Source organism: Pimephales promelas, chromosome 9 (assembly GCF_988280905.1).
Source record: "Pimephales promelas chromosome 9, fPimPro1.hap1.1, whole genome shotgun sequence".
In the NCBI taxonomy this organism is placed as follows: domain Eukaryota; kingdom Metazoa; phylum Chordata; class Actinopteri; order Cypriniformes; family Leuciscidae; genus Pimephales; species Pimephales promelas.
Window position 1 is genome coordinate 5,101,515 of NC_142777.1, and position 10,300 is coordinate 5,111,814.

Below are 10,300 nucleotides of genomic sequence, written 5' to 3' on the forward strand. Positions count from 1 at the left end.
TTTGAAAATATATATTTTATGTAAAATATGAATAATTAATATTTTTACATTGTACATTTCCATAAACTCAAACTTCTATAACTTTTTTCTGTTTCACTTTCTTAATTTATTTCACTTCTACAAAAATCTGCCAAACATCTTCTTTAAAACAAGACCAATCATATGTCTATATTCCAAAGCATTCTTGAATTACAACCATTTAAGTTCGAAATGTGCATTTTCATGTCTATTCAAAAAAGGGGGGGTGACAGTTAAGAGGTTAAAGTTTAAGTTGCTAATTGAAATTTTTATACTCTGTATTTCTGCATGCCTGTCATTTTTATTGTGTTTTTGTGAATTACCTTGGCCAGCAGAAATGTTTTTGTTGTCAATAAAATTGACCTTGACCAAAATAAAATAAAAAACTGAACAGTTTGTGATATTCTTATATTACTTAACTTTTGTTAAATAAATTTGTATGGTCCTTGGGTGTGTGTCAATAATTTTTTTTTTTTTAATTAATTTGCTGGTTAAAATTACCAACAATTTGGATCACGGCTTAATGGTCATGGGAAAATGTGGGTCCCACGACCAAACCAGTTGAGAGAACCATTGTGTTCTAGGGTCAACATTGTAAAGATGCATTACAGCTGTAATTACATGCAGGCATTTATTTTTATTACAGAGTAGTTAAAGACAGTTAAAAGAGGGTCCCAAAATAAAGGATTTGAAATTGCTTTGAGTTCAAACAAGTTTATTTTGTGAGGGGGAAAATATGGAGTGTCCAGAAACACTTAACTCTGTTTGAAGTAAAATAAAAATATGCATGCTGCTTTCACTGAGAGATGAAGAATTACTTGTGTTTGAAACTACAGACAACCTGTTGTTTGTCACAAATATATCAGGAAAACAGCTAAATAATCCAATTATTATAGAGACAAAATTACTTTTTTTATATTCCTTTGCCTTAGCAGGTGTGGCAAAACAGTTTTCATTTAGTTCTGAACCCTGTTGTCATGTAACTGTAGTAAGCAGTTAGTTCCACCTCACCAGCTCACTTTATTCCTGGGTGACATTTTATTCATCACGTCTCAGTTTCCCCCCAAAAGAAAAAGAAATAGATCAGCGTTCACTTGCACATAAAGGTGTCCCTTTCTCTTGCAGTCTCTATTTTTCAGCAAACACTGCATGCAGACTCTCTTCCATTAAAGGTTATCCATGAGAGACAGATCTATTATACCTTCTGAACACACTATATTTATTGAATTCCAAAACCTTCTGCTCTGACAAGCTCTTACTCAGTGAAACTTGCAATCCTTCATTTAGAGACACATCGTGAAACGTTCAAGTTCCATTTCTGTTACTTATGGAGTTCACAGATTCACAGGTAATTATTATGATTCTGGATCCCTGTCAAAAACAGAACAGGTTGTTCTGACCAGACAGCCTGAGTTATTACACTGATGGTTCTTCCTGGGCTTCTCTTCGCTGTATAAGGCTCCATTTTTCTGTTAAGATGATCAGTGTGATTTCATTATCTCAGCTAATTACCTAATCATTCACATCACACTATCTCAACTGTACCAGTCCTCAAAAAAACTAAAGCAAGAAAGGGGACATGTTAAAAACCATGTTCTTCAAAAAAAAAAAAAAAAAAAAAAGAGAGAGAGAGAGAGAGAGAGAATTTACATTTTCTTTAAAGGCAATATTTGCTTTCTATAGGGGAGAGCGGGGCACAACCTAACGCTTTTTGGTTTTGGCTCAATTAATTAAAAAATAATTAGGTTAGAATAATACTTTTTTTACACAGGCAACATACACATCTCTGCTACAAATGAACACTTAAAGTTTTTTTCTAGGACCTACCATTTTCGTACAGTTGCACTGAAAGTGACAGAAGTGCAAATGTTACAACTTGTAACTAATTGTAACAGACAGAGGGGTTAGTTGTAACACTTGTGTGTAACACACATAATTCAGTGCTATTTTATTTGTATAGTTTGATATTGTTTGTGCATCTGTATAGACAGATATCCATACATATCCCTCATCCAATCATCCTTCTATTATGGATCAATATCATGAATAGAGACATAGAAAAGGGCTGCATAATTTTGCAATAAATAATAATAAATAAAATTATAAATATTGCAATTAAATTAGATTTGTGTGTGGCAGCTGCATGATGTACAATTATTATTAATAATAACTAATGATAATACAAATGAGCTTAAAATAAAAATTTCAAGGGTTTTTAATAAATAAACAAGTTATCATTCATAGTACACTAAATTTTAAACATTTTAAATCCCAACATTGTTTGTGAAAGTCTAACAAAGTTAAATGTATACTCAAACCTGAAAAGTTGTGTGGCTCCGTTTTCATTTTAATAATCATTGTACACTTGGAGGCTTAGTTGTAACACTCTGTTAGAATCAACCCCGCTGTGTATTACATATTTTAAGCCTAGCTAACAGTCGCTAGGAATTGCTGACATGTTTCAAAACGGTGCCATGTTTGAGCCAACAAGACAGTGATTAAGGCAATATAAAGTTAGATTTGGAAACGTATACACCCAACTCAGAAACCGAAAAAACCTATGATGAAAAAAATTACTTTCATGGTGTCAAAACACTCTTTGTCCAGTATCTTCACGAAATATAATCAAAACTTTCCGCAAATTCGTGGGAGATCGTCTTCTGGCAGCAAGAGAAAAATAGCGGAAAGACGGCCGGCTTGATCCTGACGAACTACAACACATTCTCACCCCAAGGCGTCACCTTTGACCATGCTTCAATATTTGATGTTTTAGGCGCCCTTTAGCGTCACTTACATGACGCGATCCTACGGCGTCATCTAACTGACGCTAAAGGAAAGCGTCAGTTAGAGGACGCGGTTAGGTTTAGGTGTGGGGTGGGGGTAGGGTACACGCGATCCTAAGGCGTCATCTAACTGACGCTAAAGGGCGCCTAAAGCGTCAGATATTGAAGCATGTCCAAATACTTCCCAAGGCGTCAGTTAGGTGACGCCTTGGGAGTGAGAATGGGCTGCGAACTATGTAAACGGTCCGTGTTACATTTAACCCCGCGTTAGGTTGTGCCCCGCGCAATTTTTGATAATTTTTACAAAATGTTCAAGTTTCAAAGTTTCACAGATGGAGTAGATCGAGTCCATCAACACCTCTAAACCCTATCCTATAGCTCGTCCCTGTCACGTTTTCAGTGTGTTTTAGTTCTGTTTTGAGGTCTTGTTTCCCCGTCTTTTGCAATTTTGGTTTAGTCCTGTTAGTGTTTCCCCGCTCTGTTTAATTTGTGATTCCCTTTACCTGTGTTCAGTTAATCTTCCCATTAGTCCCTGTTCTTTTAAGCCCTGTGTTTCCCCTCAGTGTTTGTTGATCGTCGTTAATGTATGGTTGAGTGTGTTTGAAGTCCTGGAAAGTTTTCCATTGTTCCTGTGAATTGAGTTGTTAAATAAATCAACTATACTGCAGTTCCCGTGGCCTCGTCTTCAGTCACCTGCACTAACCCTGACAATCCCTCCTTCCCATATTTATTGCCACTTTTGATTTATTTTCTCCCATATAATGCTTTTAACCTCTGCTTTGCTCCTTTTTTATTTGCATTTCTATGTTATCTTTCAATAATCCCCTCTTTGCTTGCTCATCTGCCATCTCATTTCCCCTAATCCCTACATGTGCTGCATGGCACCCACATAAATATTACCTGACTACCTTTATTAACTACAGTATACTTATATTTAGCTGAAGTACTTTATACAGGATATCTTTTTTGAAAGAAATCTTTCTTTCTTTTCTTTCTTTTATTTATTTATATAGCACTATTAAACCCCCACAACCATGATTGAACCAAAGTGCTCTACATATAAATTCCATAAAAAATACAAGAACACACGTAGATCAAAAAATAGACAGCATGTTGAACATCACATCTAGTCCTTATAGCATCACATCTAGTCCTTATGTCTCTCTTATTTAACACACCTGATTCAGATCCTCAGTGAGCTGAGGATCTGAATCAGGTGTGTTAAATAAGGGAGACATACACAATATGCAGAGCAGTGGGTCGCGAGGACTGGAGTTGAGAAGCCCTGCCTTATAGGCTACCGACAATAAGTGCAGTTTCAACAAATTATTAAACAATGGCAGCGATTTCACAGATCTGATAGGTAGGGGCAACTCATTCCGTCATCTCGGTCCTATTGCAAAGGCCTTTTGCAAACATGCAAAATGTGGAAAGATGGAGAGATACGGTACTGTGCGGGTATGTTGAGCCGGCAGGTGACATCGTTGAGCTGCCTCTGGATGGTAAATAGACCTATGTAGCGGTGACTCAACTTACGACAGGGCAGGCGAAGATGGATATCTCCGGTAGATAGCCACACCCTTTGTTTTCGTTGGAATCGTGGTGTCTCGGATCTTCTGGCGTTGGCTTTGGTGGTATGTCTTCGCACTGCCTGTTGTAGATGGACGTGAGCTGAGTCCCACACCCTCTCGCTCTGCTCGAACCAGTGATTAACAGCTGGAACCTCAGATGGTTCCCCAGACCAAGGGAACAGGGGAGGCTGGTATCCTAGTATGCATTGGAATGGCGTGAGTCCTGTGGTTGACTGACAGAGTGAATTCTGGGCATATACTGCCCAGGGAAGGAACCGGTTCCAGCTGTTCTGGTTCTGGTGACAGTATGACGTCAATTGTCTCCCGATCTCTTGGATCTTGCGCTCAATCTGGCCGTTAGTTTGAGGATGATAACCGGAGGATAAACTGATGGACACTACTAGGAGCTTGAAGAAGGCTTTCTAGACTCGGGAGATGAACTGAGGACCTCGATCGGATACATTTCAGGAAGACCAAAATGACGGAACATATTCTGAAAGAGGGCTTCAGCTGCCTTGAAGGCGGTGGGTAATCCTCAGAGAGGGATCAACTTGCAGGCTTTGGAGAATCTGTCGACTACGACGAAGATGCAGGTATTGGACTCAGAGGGTGGAAGGTCAGTCATGAAGTGAATTCCCAGATGGGGCCACGGACGACGAGGGATGAGTAATAGAACCAGTTTGCCAGCAGGTAGTGTTGGAGATGGCACAGACTGAGCAACCCTTGAAATATTGGGAGATGTCTTGGGCCCGGAGAGGTGTGAGCTGAGTCCAGAAGGGCTAGACGACAAGATGCAGGAACGTAGATGCACCCTTCTGGACCTCCCGTTCTGTTTGATAGGCTAGTCGGATGTCCTCGTCTAAAGCCCAGAGGATGGGACTGACTATTATGGCTGGAGGGAGGATGGTTTTAGACTTGGAAGGTTCAGGATCAGGTTGATGGAGACGTGAATGCAGATGAGACTGGCAGAATTGGAAATGAGAGGAGGACTAGAAACCTCGACCACAGGAGATAAACAGGACTGATGACAGGAAGTACCCCACTGGAGAATCTCACCAGTAACCCAGTTAATCCGAGATTCATGTTGGAACATCCACGGGCGTCCCAGGATGATGTCCACGGTGAATCCTTCCAACACCAAGAACGAGATCTCCTCGTAATGCAGGCAGCCTATACGGAGAGTCATGGTGGGAGAGAAGTGACATATGCGACATATGCGACCACAGCGTTTCCTCAGTGTTTCCTCAGCGTTTCCTCTAACCTTTGAAGGAGGTTATGGGAAATGAAGTTACTCGCTGATCCGGAGTCAATGAGAGCTGGAACATTGGAACAGGCTGTCACAAGGTAGACAGTAGTACGAGTCGAGGGTGCAATCTTAGGAGAGAGTTGGATAGTACTCACCGCTGGGCGTGGTGGTCGAATTGGACAGGCTGAGATGATATGTCCTTCTCCCCCACAATACAGACATAGATGATTTATCCATCTTCTTTGACGGTCCACTGTAGAGAGTCGCTGAAAATCTACCTGCATGGGTTCTGGTGTTGGAAGGGTGGCTGATAGTTCCGGAGGCGGAGGATGCATAGCAGGTAGGATTGAAGAGCATGCAGTAAGACATTGGGAGACACGGACAGATTTTTGGATGAAAGCCTCTAACCCCATATTGTCATCATGTGTAACCATCAATTAACAAATTTCAGGATTGAGACCTTGGTGATAGGCGGCAAGAAGAGCCACTTCATCCCATCCACTTGCCACAGCGAGTGTTTGGAAATGTAATGCATAGGATCCCACCGATCGATTACCTTGCTTCAGTGTAAAAAGCTGATCATGGACGGTTAGAGGAGACGTAGACTGCCCAAAAACTTCCTTGAAATGCTGAATGAATGCTGTTAAGGATTTTGTTACAGTAACATCAGCTTGCCACAATGCTTGTGAATACGCAAGAGCTCGACCAGAGAGAGGGGATATTATAAATGCAATCCGTGATCTATCCGTGGAATAGAATTGGGGTTGCATTTCAAAGTGAAGCATGCACTGAAGAATAAACCCACTGCAATCCTCCGCCTCGCTGCTATAGGTCGCTGGTCGGGCCATGGGACTGGCAGAGGCAGCAGGTGAAGGAGTGCTGGGTTGCAGAAGTGTTTGACGAACTGCGTTCACCAATTCAGCAAACGGACCTGTGGAAACAGTGCTCGTTCTTTGCATTGTAGATGGTCTGGTCTTCTGTCACACTCACAGAAAGACAAACAAGGCAGATATTTTCAGATTTATTTATATGCAGAGTGAGCGAGGTGCTTAGTGAACAGTGCAGATCAATACTTGACTGTGAAGAGAATAAACTTGAGACGATGAACACTTCACAGAAGAGTAACTCAATGTCTTTACCAGGGAACTGAAGAACACGAGGACTTAAGAGACACAAGACGACTAGGAGACCAGGAGACAGAGCGATGACCACGGGAAAACACAGAATGTCAGGTAAGTATCTTCAGGTAGGATTCACAGGTGAGTAGAGTCTGAAAGTTCGCTAGACGAGACCAGACACAGAGGTGCAGAGGACTAGGACTGATATAGTGAGTGTCATCATGATGTGCAGGTGCCGGTGATCAGAATTCAGGTGACTGGGATCTGGTGTAACAAGTGGGCGGGAGTGATGACGTGAAAGGGAGTGATGACATGGATGGATTTGTGACACAATCCAATGACGCTAATACAGGTGTAATTGTTTCGTATTTCTTTACTCTCATAAAAAATCCTCGCATCAGCATTTTGCACTGATTGTAATCGTGATAAAGAAGCGGCTTCGATGCTGCAATACAGAGAGTTACAAATGTCCAGTCTTGTTAAAATAAAGGAATGGATTACCCTTTTAAAATCTTTTTTGATAAAAATGGTTTAGTTTTTGCTAATATACGTAGATTATAAAAACAGGTCCAAACCATAGAATTAATTTGCTTGTCCATTTTTAGGTTAATATCAATTACCTAAAAAAAAAATCAAAAACCTAAATCTTTTACAGTTGTTTTCAAATGAGATGCCAGAGGACTTGAATCTAGTATGGTGTTTGGGGAGTTATTTGGGTTTCCGAATACATTAACCTCTGTTTTTTTCCTTGTTTAACATTAGATAGTTTTGGGCCATCCAGTGTTTAATGTCCTTTAAATATTCAAAAAGTGTTCTCCATACTCCATACTTTCTGAAAATTCCACCCAAGTGAGCAAATATAAGGGAAAAAAGTATGGGAGAAAGAATAGACCCTCAAATAGGACTAAAACCATTTCAAAACTGTACCTTTTAGAACATCTGGATGTTCAAGATGGGAGATAACATAACCATAGAAAGAAATGAGATGGGAGATAACATAACCGTAGAAAGACCAAGCTGATGAAGCTGAGTCAGAGCATATTAATGCTTTGTCCTTTCCTGTCTTTTCCACCCACCTTAATGCAATTAATATTACCAACATTTCTACAATTCTACACCCCTAATTTATCCGATGTTCTTCTATTTATTCAAATTCATTTTCCTGGTATAACCACCCCGAACCCTGTTGTCTCTGTCTGTCTGTTGTCTCTTTTTTAGCCCTGTCCATATAAATCTGTCTAAATTCATTATATTTTCCTCCTACATGATTTTTAAAACGCTTACTTAATTAATTTCCTCCTTCACTTTCTTTTTTTTTTTTCCTCTAGCTTTACACCCACACCATCTTCAATGGAGCTATCTCTGGAAAAACAACCGTAGGACCACATCCTTAAATTAAAAAAATTGTCCCTTTGATTTCTACCATTTTCCCAGCACTCCTGGAGTACTGTTTTTGTAGGATGGGAGTCATTATGCCCCTGAAAACTAGCCCAAAGTCACCAATTGGATCCTTCTTAAATTCAGCGCCATTTCTTCCCATTTCAACCTGTATGGCTGATATTGAAGATGTTTTAAAAGCTCCACGACAGATTTGCAACGACTGTGTTTGGATCACCTCCATTCTCTTTAACAGAGACTTGGCTGCTGATCCAAACACTATGCAACCATAATCCAAAACCAAACTAATCAATGCCACATATAAACTCTTTCGAGATGAGTGACTAGCTCCCCATTCTCTTCCTGTAAGAAATTTCATCACATTTCCTGGAAAAAAAAAGACTGACTGCTTCTTTTCTATTGAAAAACTAAACCCCCAATCAATTCTGCCACCTTATCAATTGCCTCCTGTACATTCCTTATAACATATCCCATGTTCCTTCCTCTTTTCCACACCGCCCCATCGTCTGCAAACAAAGACCTTCCTATGTCTTCTGGACCCTGTACAAATACATCATTTATCATAATGATAAACAGCAACGGGCTTGCATCTGAGGGCTGTTTCATAAAAGACGCTAAGAAAAGCGGGGATTAAACTCCAACACATGACTTGAATGAATCTAACAAATAAAGTGGGGCTAAAGCGATTTCACAAAAGGTAATTGAATTTCACGCAATCAGCACTAATTTGATCCAGGTTTATATAGCCTACATAATTGCATGTGCATGCTTTTCTTAAGCAGCGTCTTCTTAAAGGGTCATGAAACCCCCCTCTTTCAGCTGACGTCTAGCTCACAATCTTTTGGTGGGTGTGGTATGGCCATCACTGTAATCGCCAATGTCCCATGCATATCGACTGTCACTAAAAAGCAGTGGAAAGCATGAGGGAAATGTTAGATTATTTTATATACAGTAGCTGGCAAAGTTAAAGTCTTATGAAATACACTGACACTTCATTATTGTCCTTTCAAAAGTAACTGAATACCCTGCTACATGTATTAGCCTACAGTAATCGTAATTCTATTTAAACCCTAGAGGTCGGCTAACGCGGCGACGTGTTTTGGCATATTTTTTTTCACATAGCAGAAAAATAGACTTAAAGTACTCCATTTCTGGGCTGTGTTTTCCAAAAGCATCATAAGCTTAAAGGCACTCAATGCAAGATCTGTACCTTAATATAACAGCTTCAAAGTCGTTTCGGTGGTAAACAAAGTCATAGTAGGGCGAATCGATGTCACCGTAAAAACCAGCCATGCACCCTGACACATCTCGCGAGAATCACGAAATGGTTTATGGCAACGACGTCACACACACCAACAACAACATACTGTATGAAGCCACTTGCACGCATCCAAGACAACTCACTCAGAAATGTCCAAAAAAAGGGAAAGAGAATCAGACCGTACTAGAAACCGGACAGGAGTCCACTCGGTCCACACAAGAGTGCAAAATGCAGCTGCTAGAGTCAAAAAACTATGATAATAAAACACCAATTTTAACATTCTACTGTATGGGCTATATGCACGCATAAGTTCCGCATTTGACGTAAGGATGCTCGTCCATTTCCGGTTGTGTAGATTAAAGCGGAGGAAAACCGGAGAAAACGGGATTATGGCAGAGTCTTCAATATTTACTGTCCTCCCGTCTTTGAAACGAAACGTACATACGTTTAGATGTAATTTTATATATAGTTATGTTTATTTAATATAATTTTAAAAAGAAGCATAAACACAACGAGGGGTGTCTGTTTTATCTGTTTTTGTGACTAACGTTTCATTAGTATAACCATGGAGTATAAAATTCAATATAAATTCTCGGTATTGCATTGGACTCTATGATCGGCGGAAGTTATCGAGCATCCCTAATGCTTCACCGGAAATAACGCCGTGCATAGAGCCCATACCGTGGTTACCTATTAAGTTCCGTATCAATTACAAAGTACTACTACTGACCTATAAAGCCCTAAATGGTTTAGCTCCTGTGTATTTAATGGACCTTCTTTCGCCCTACAATCCATCACGTTCTTTAAGATCACTAAATTCGAGGCTTCTGGTCATTCCTAGGATATCTAAGTCCACTAAAGGAGGGAGGGCGTTCTCGCATTTCCAAAACTCTGAAATAGCCTTC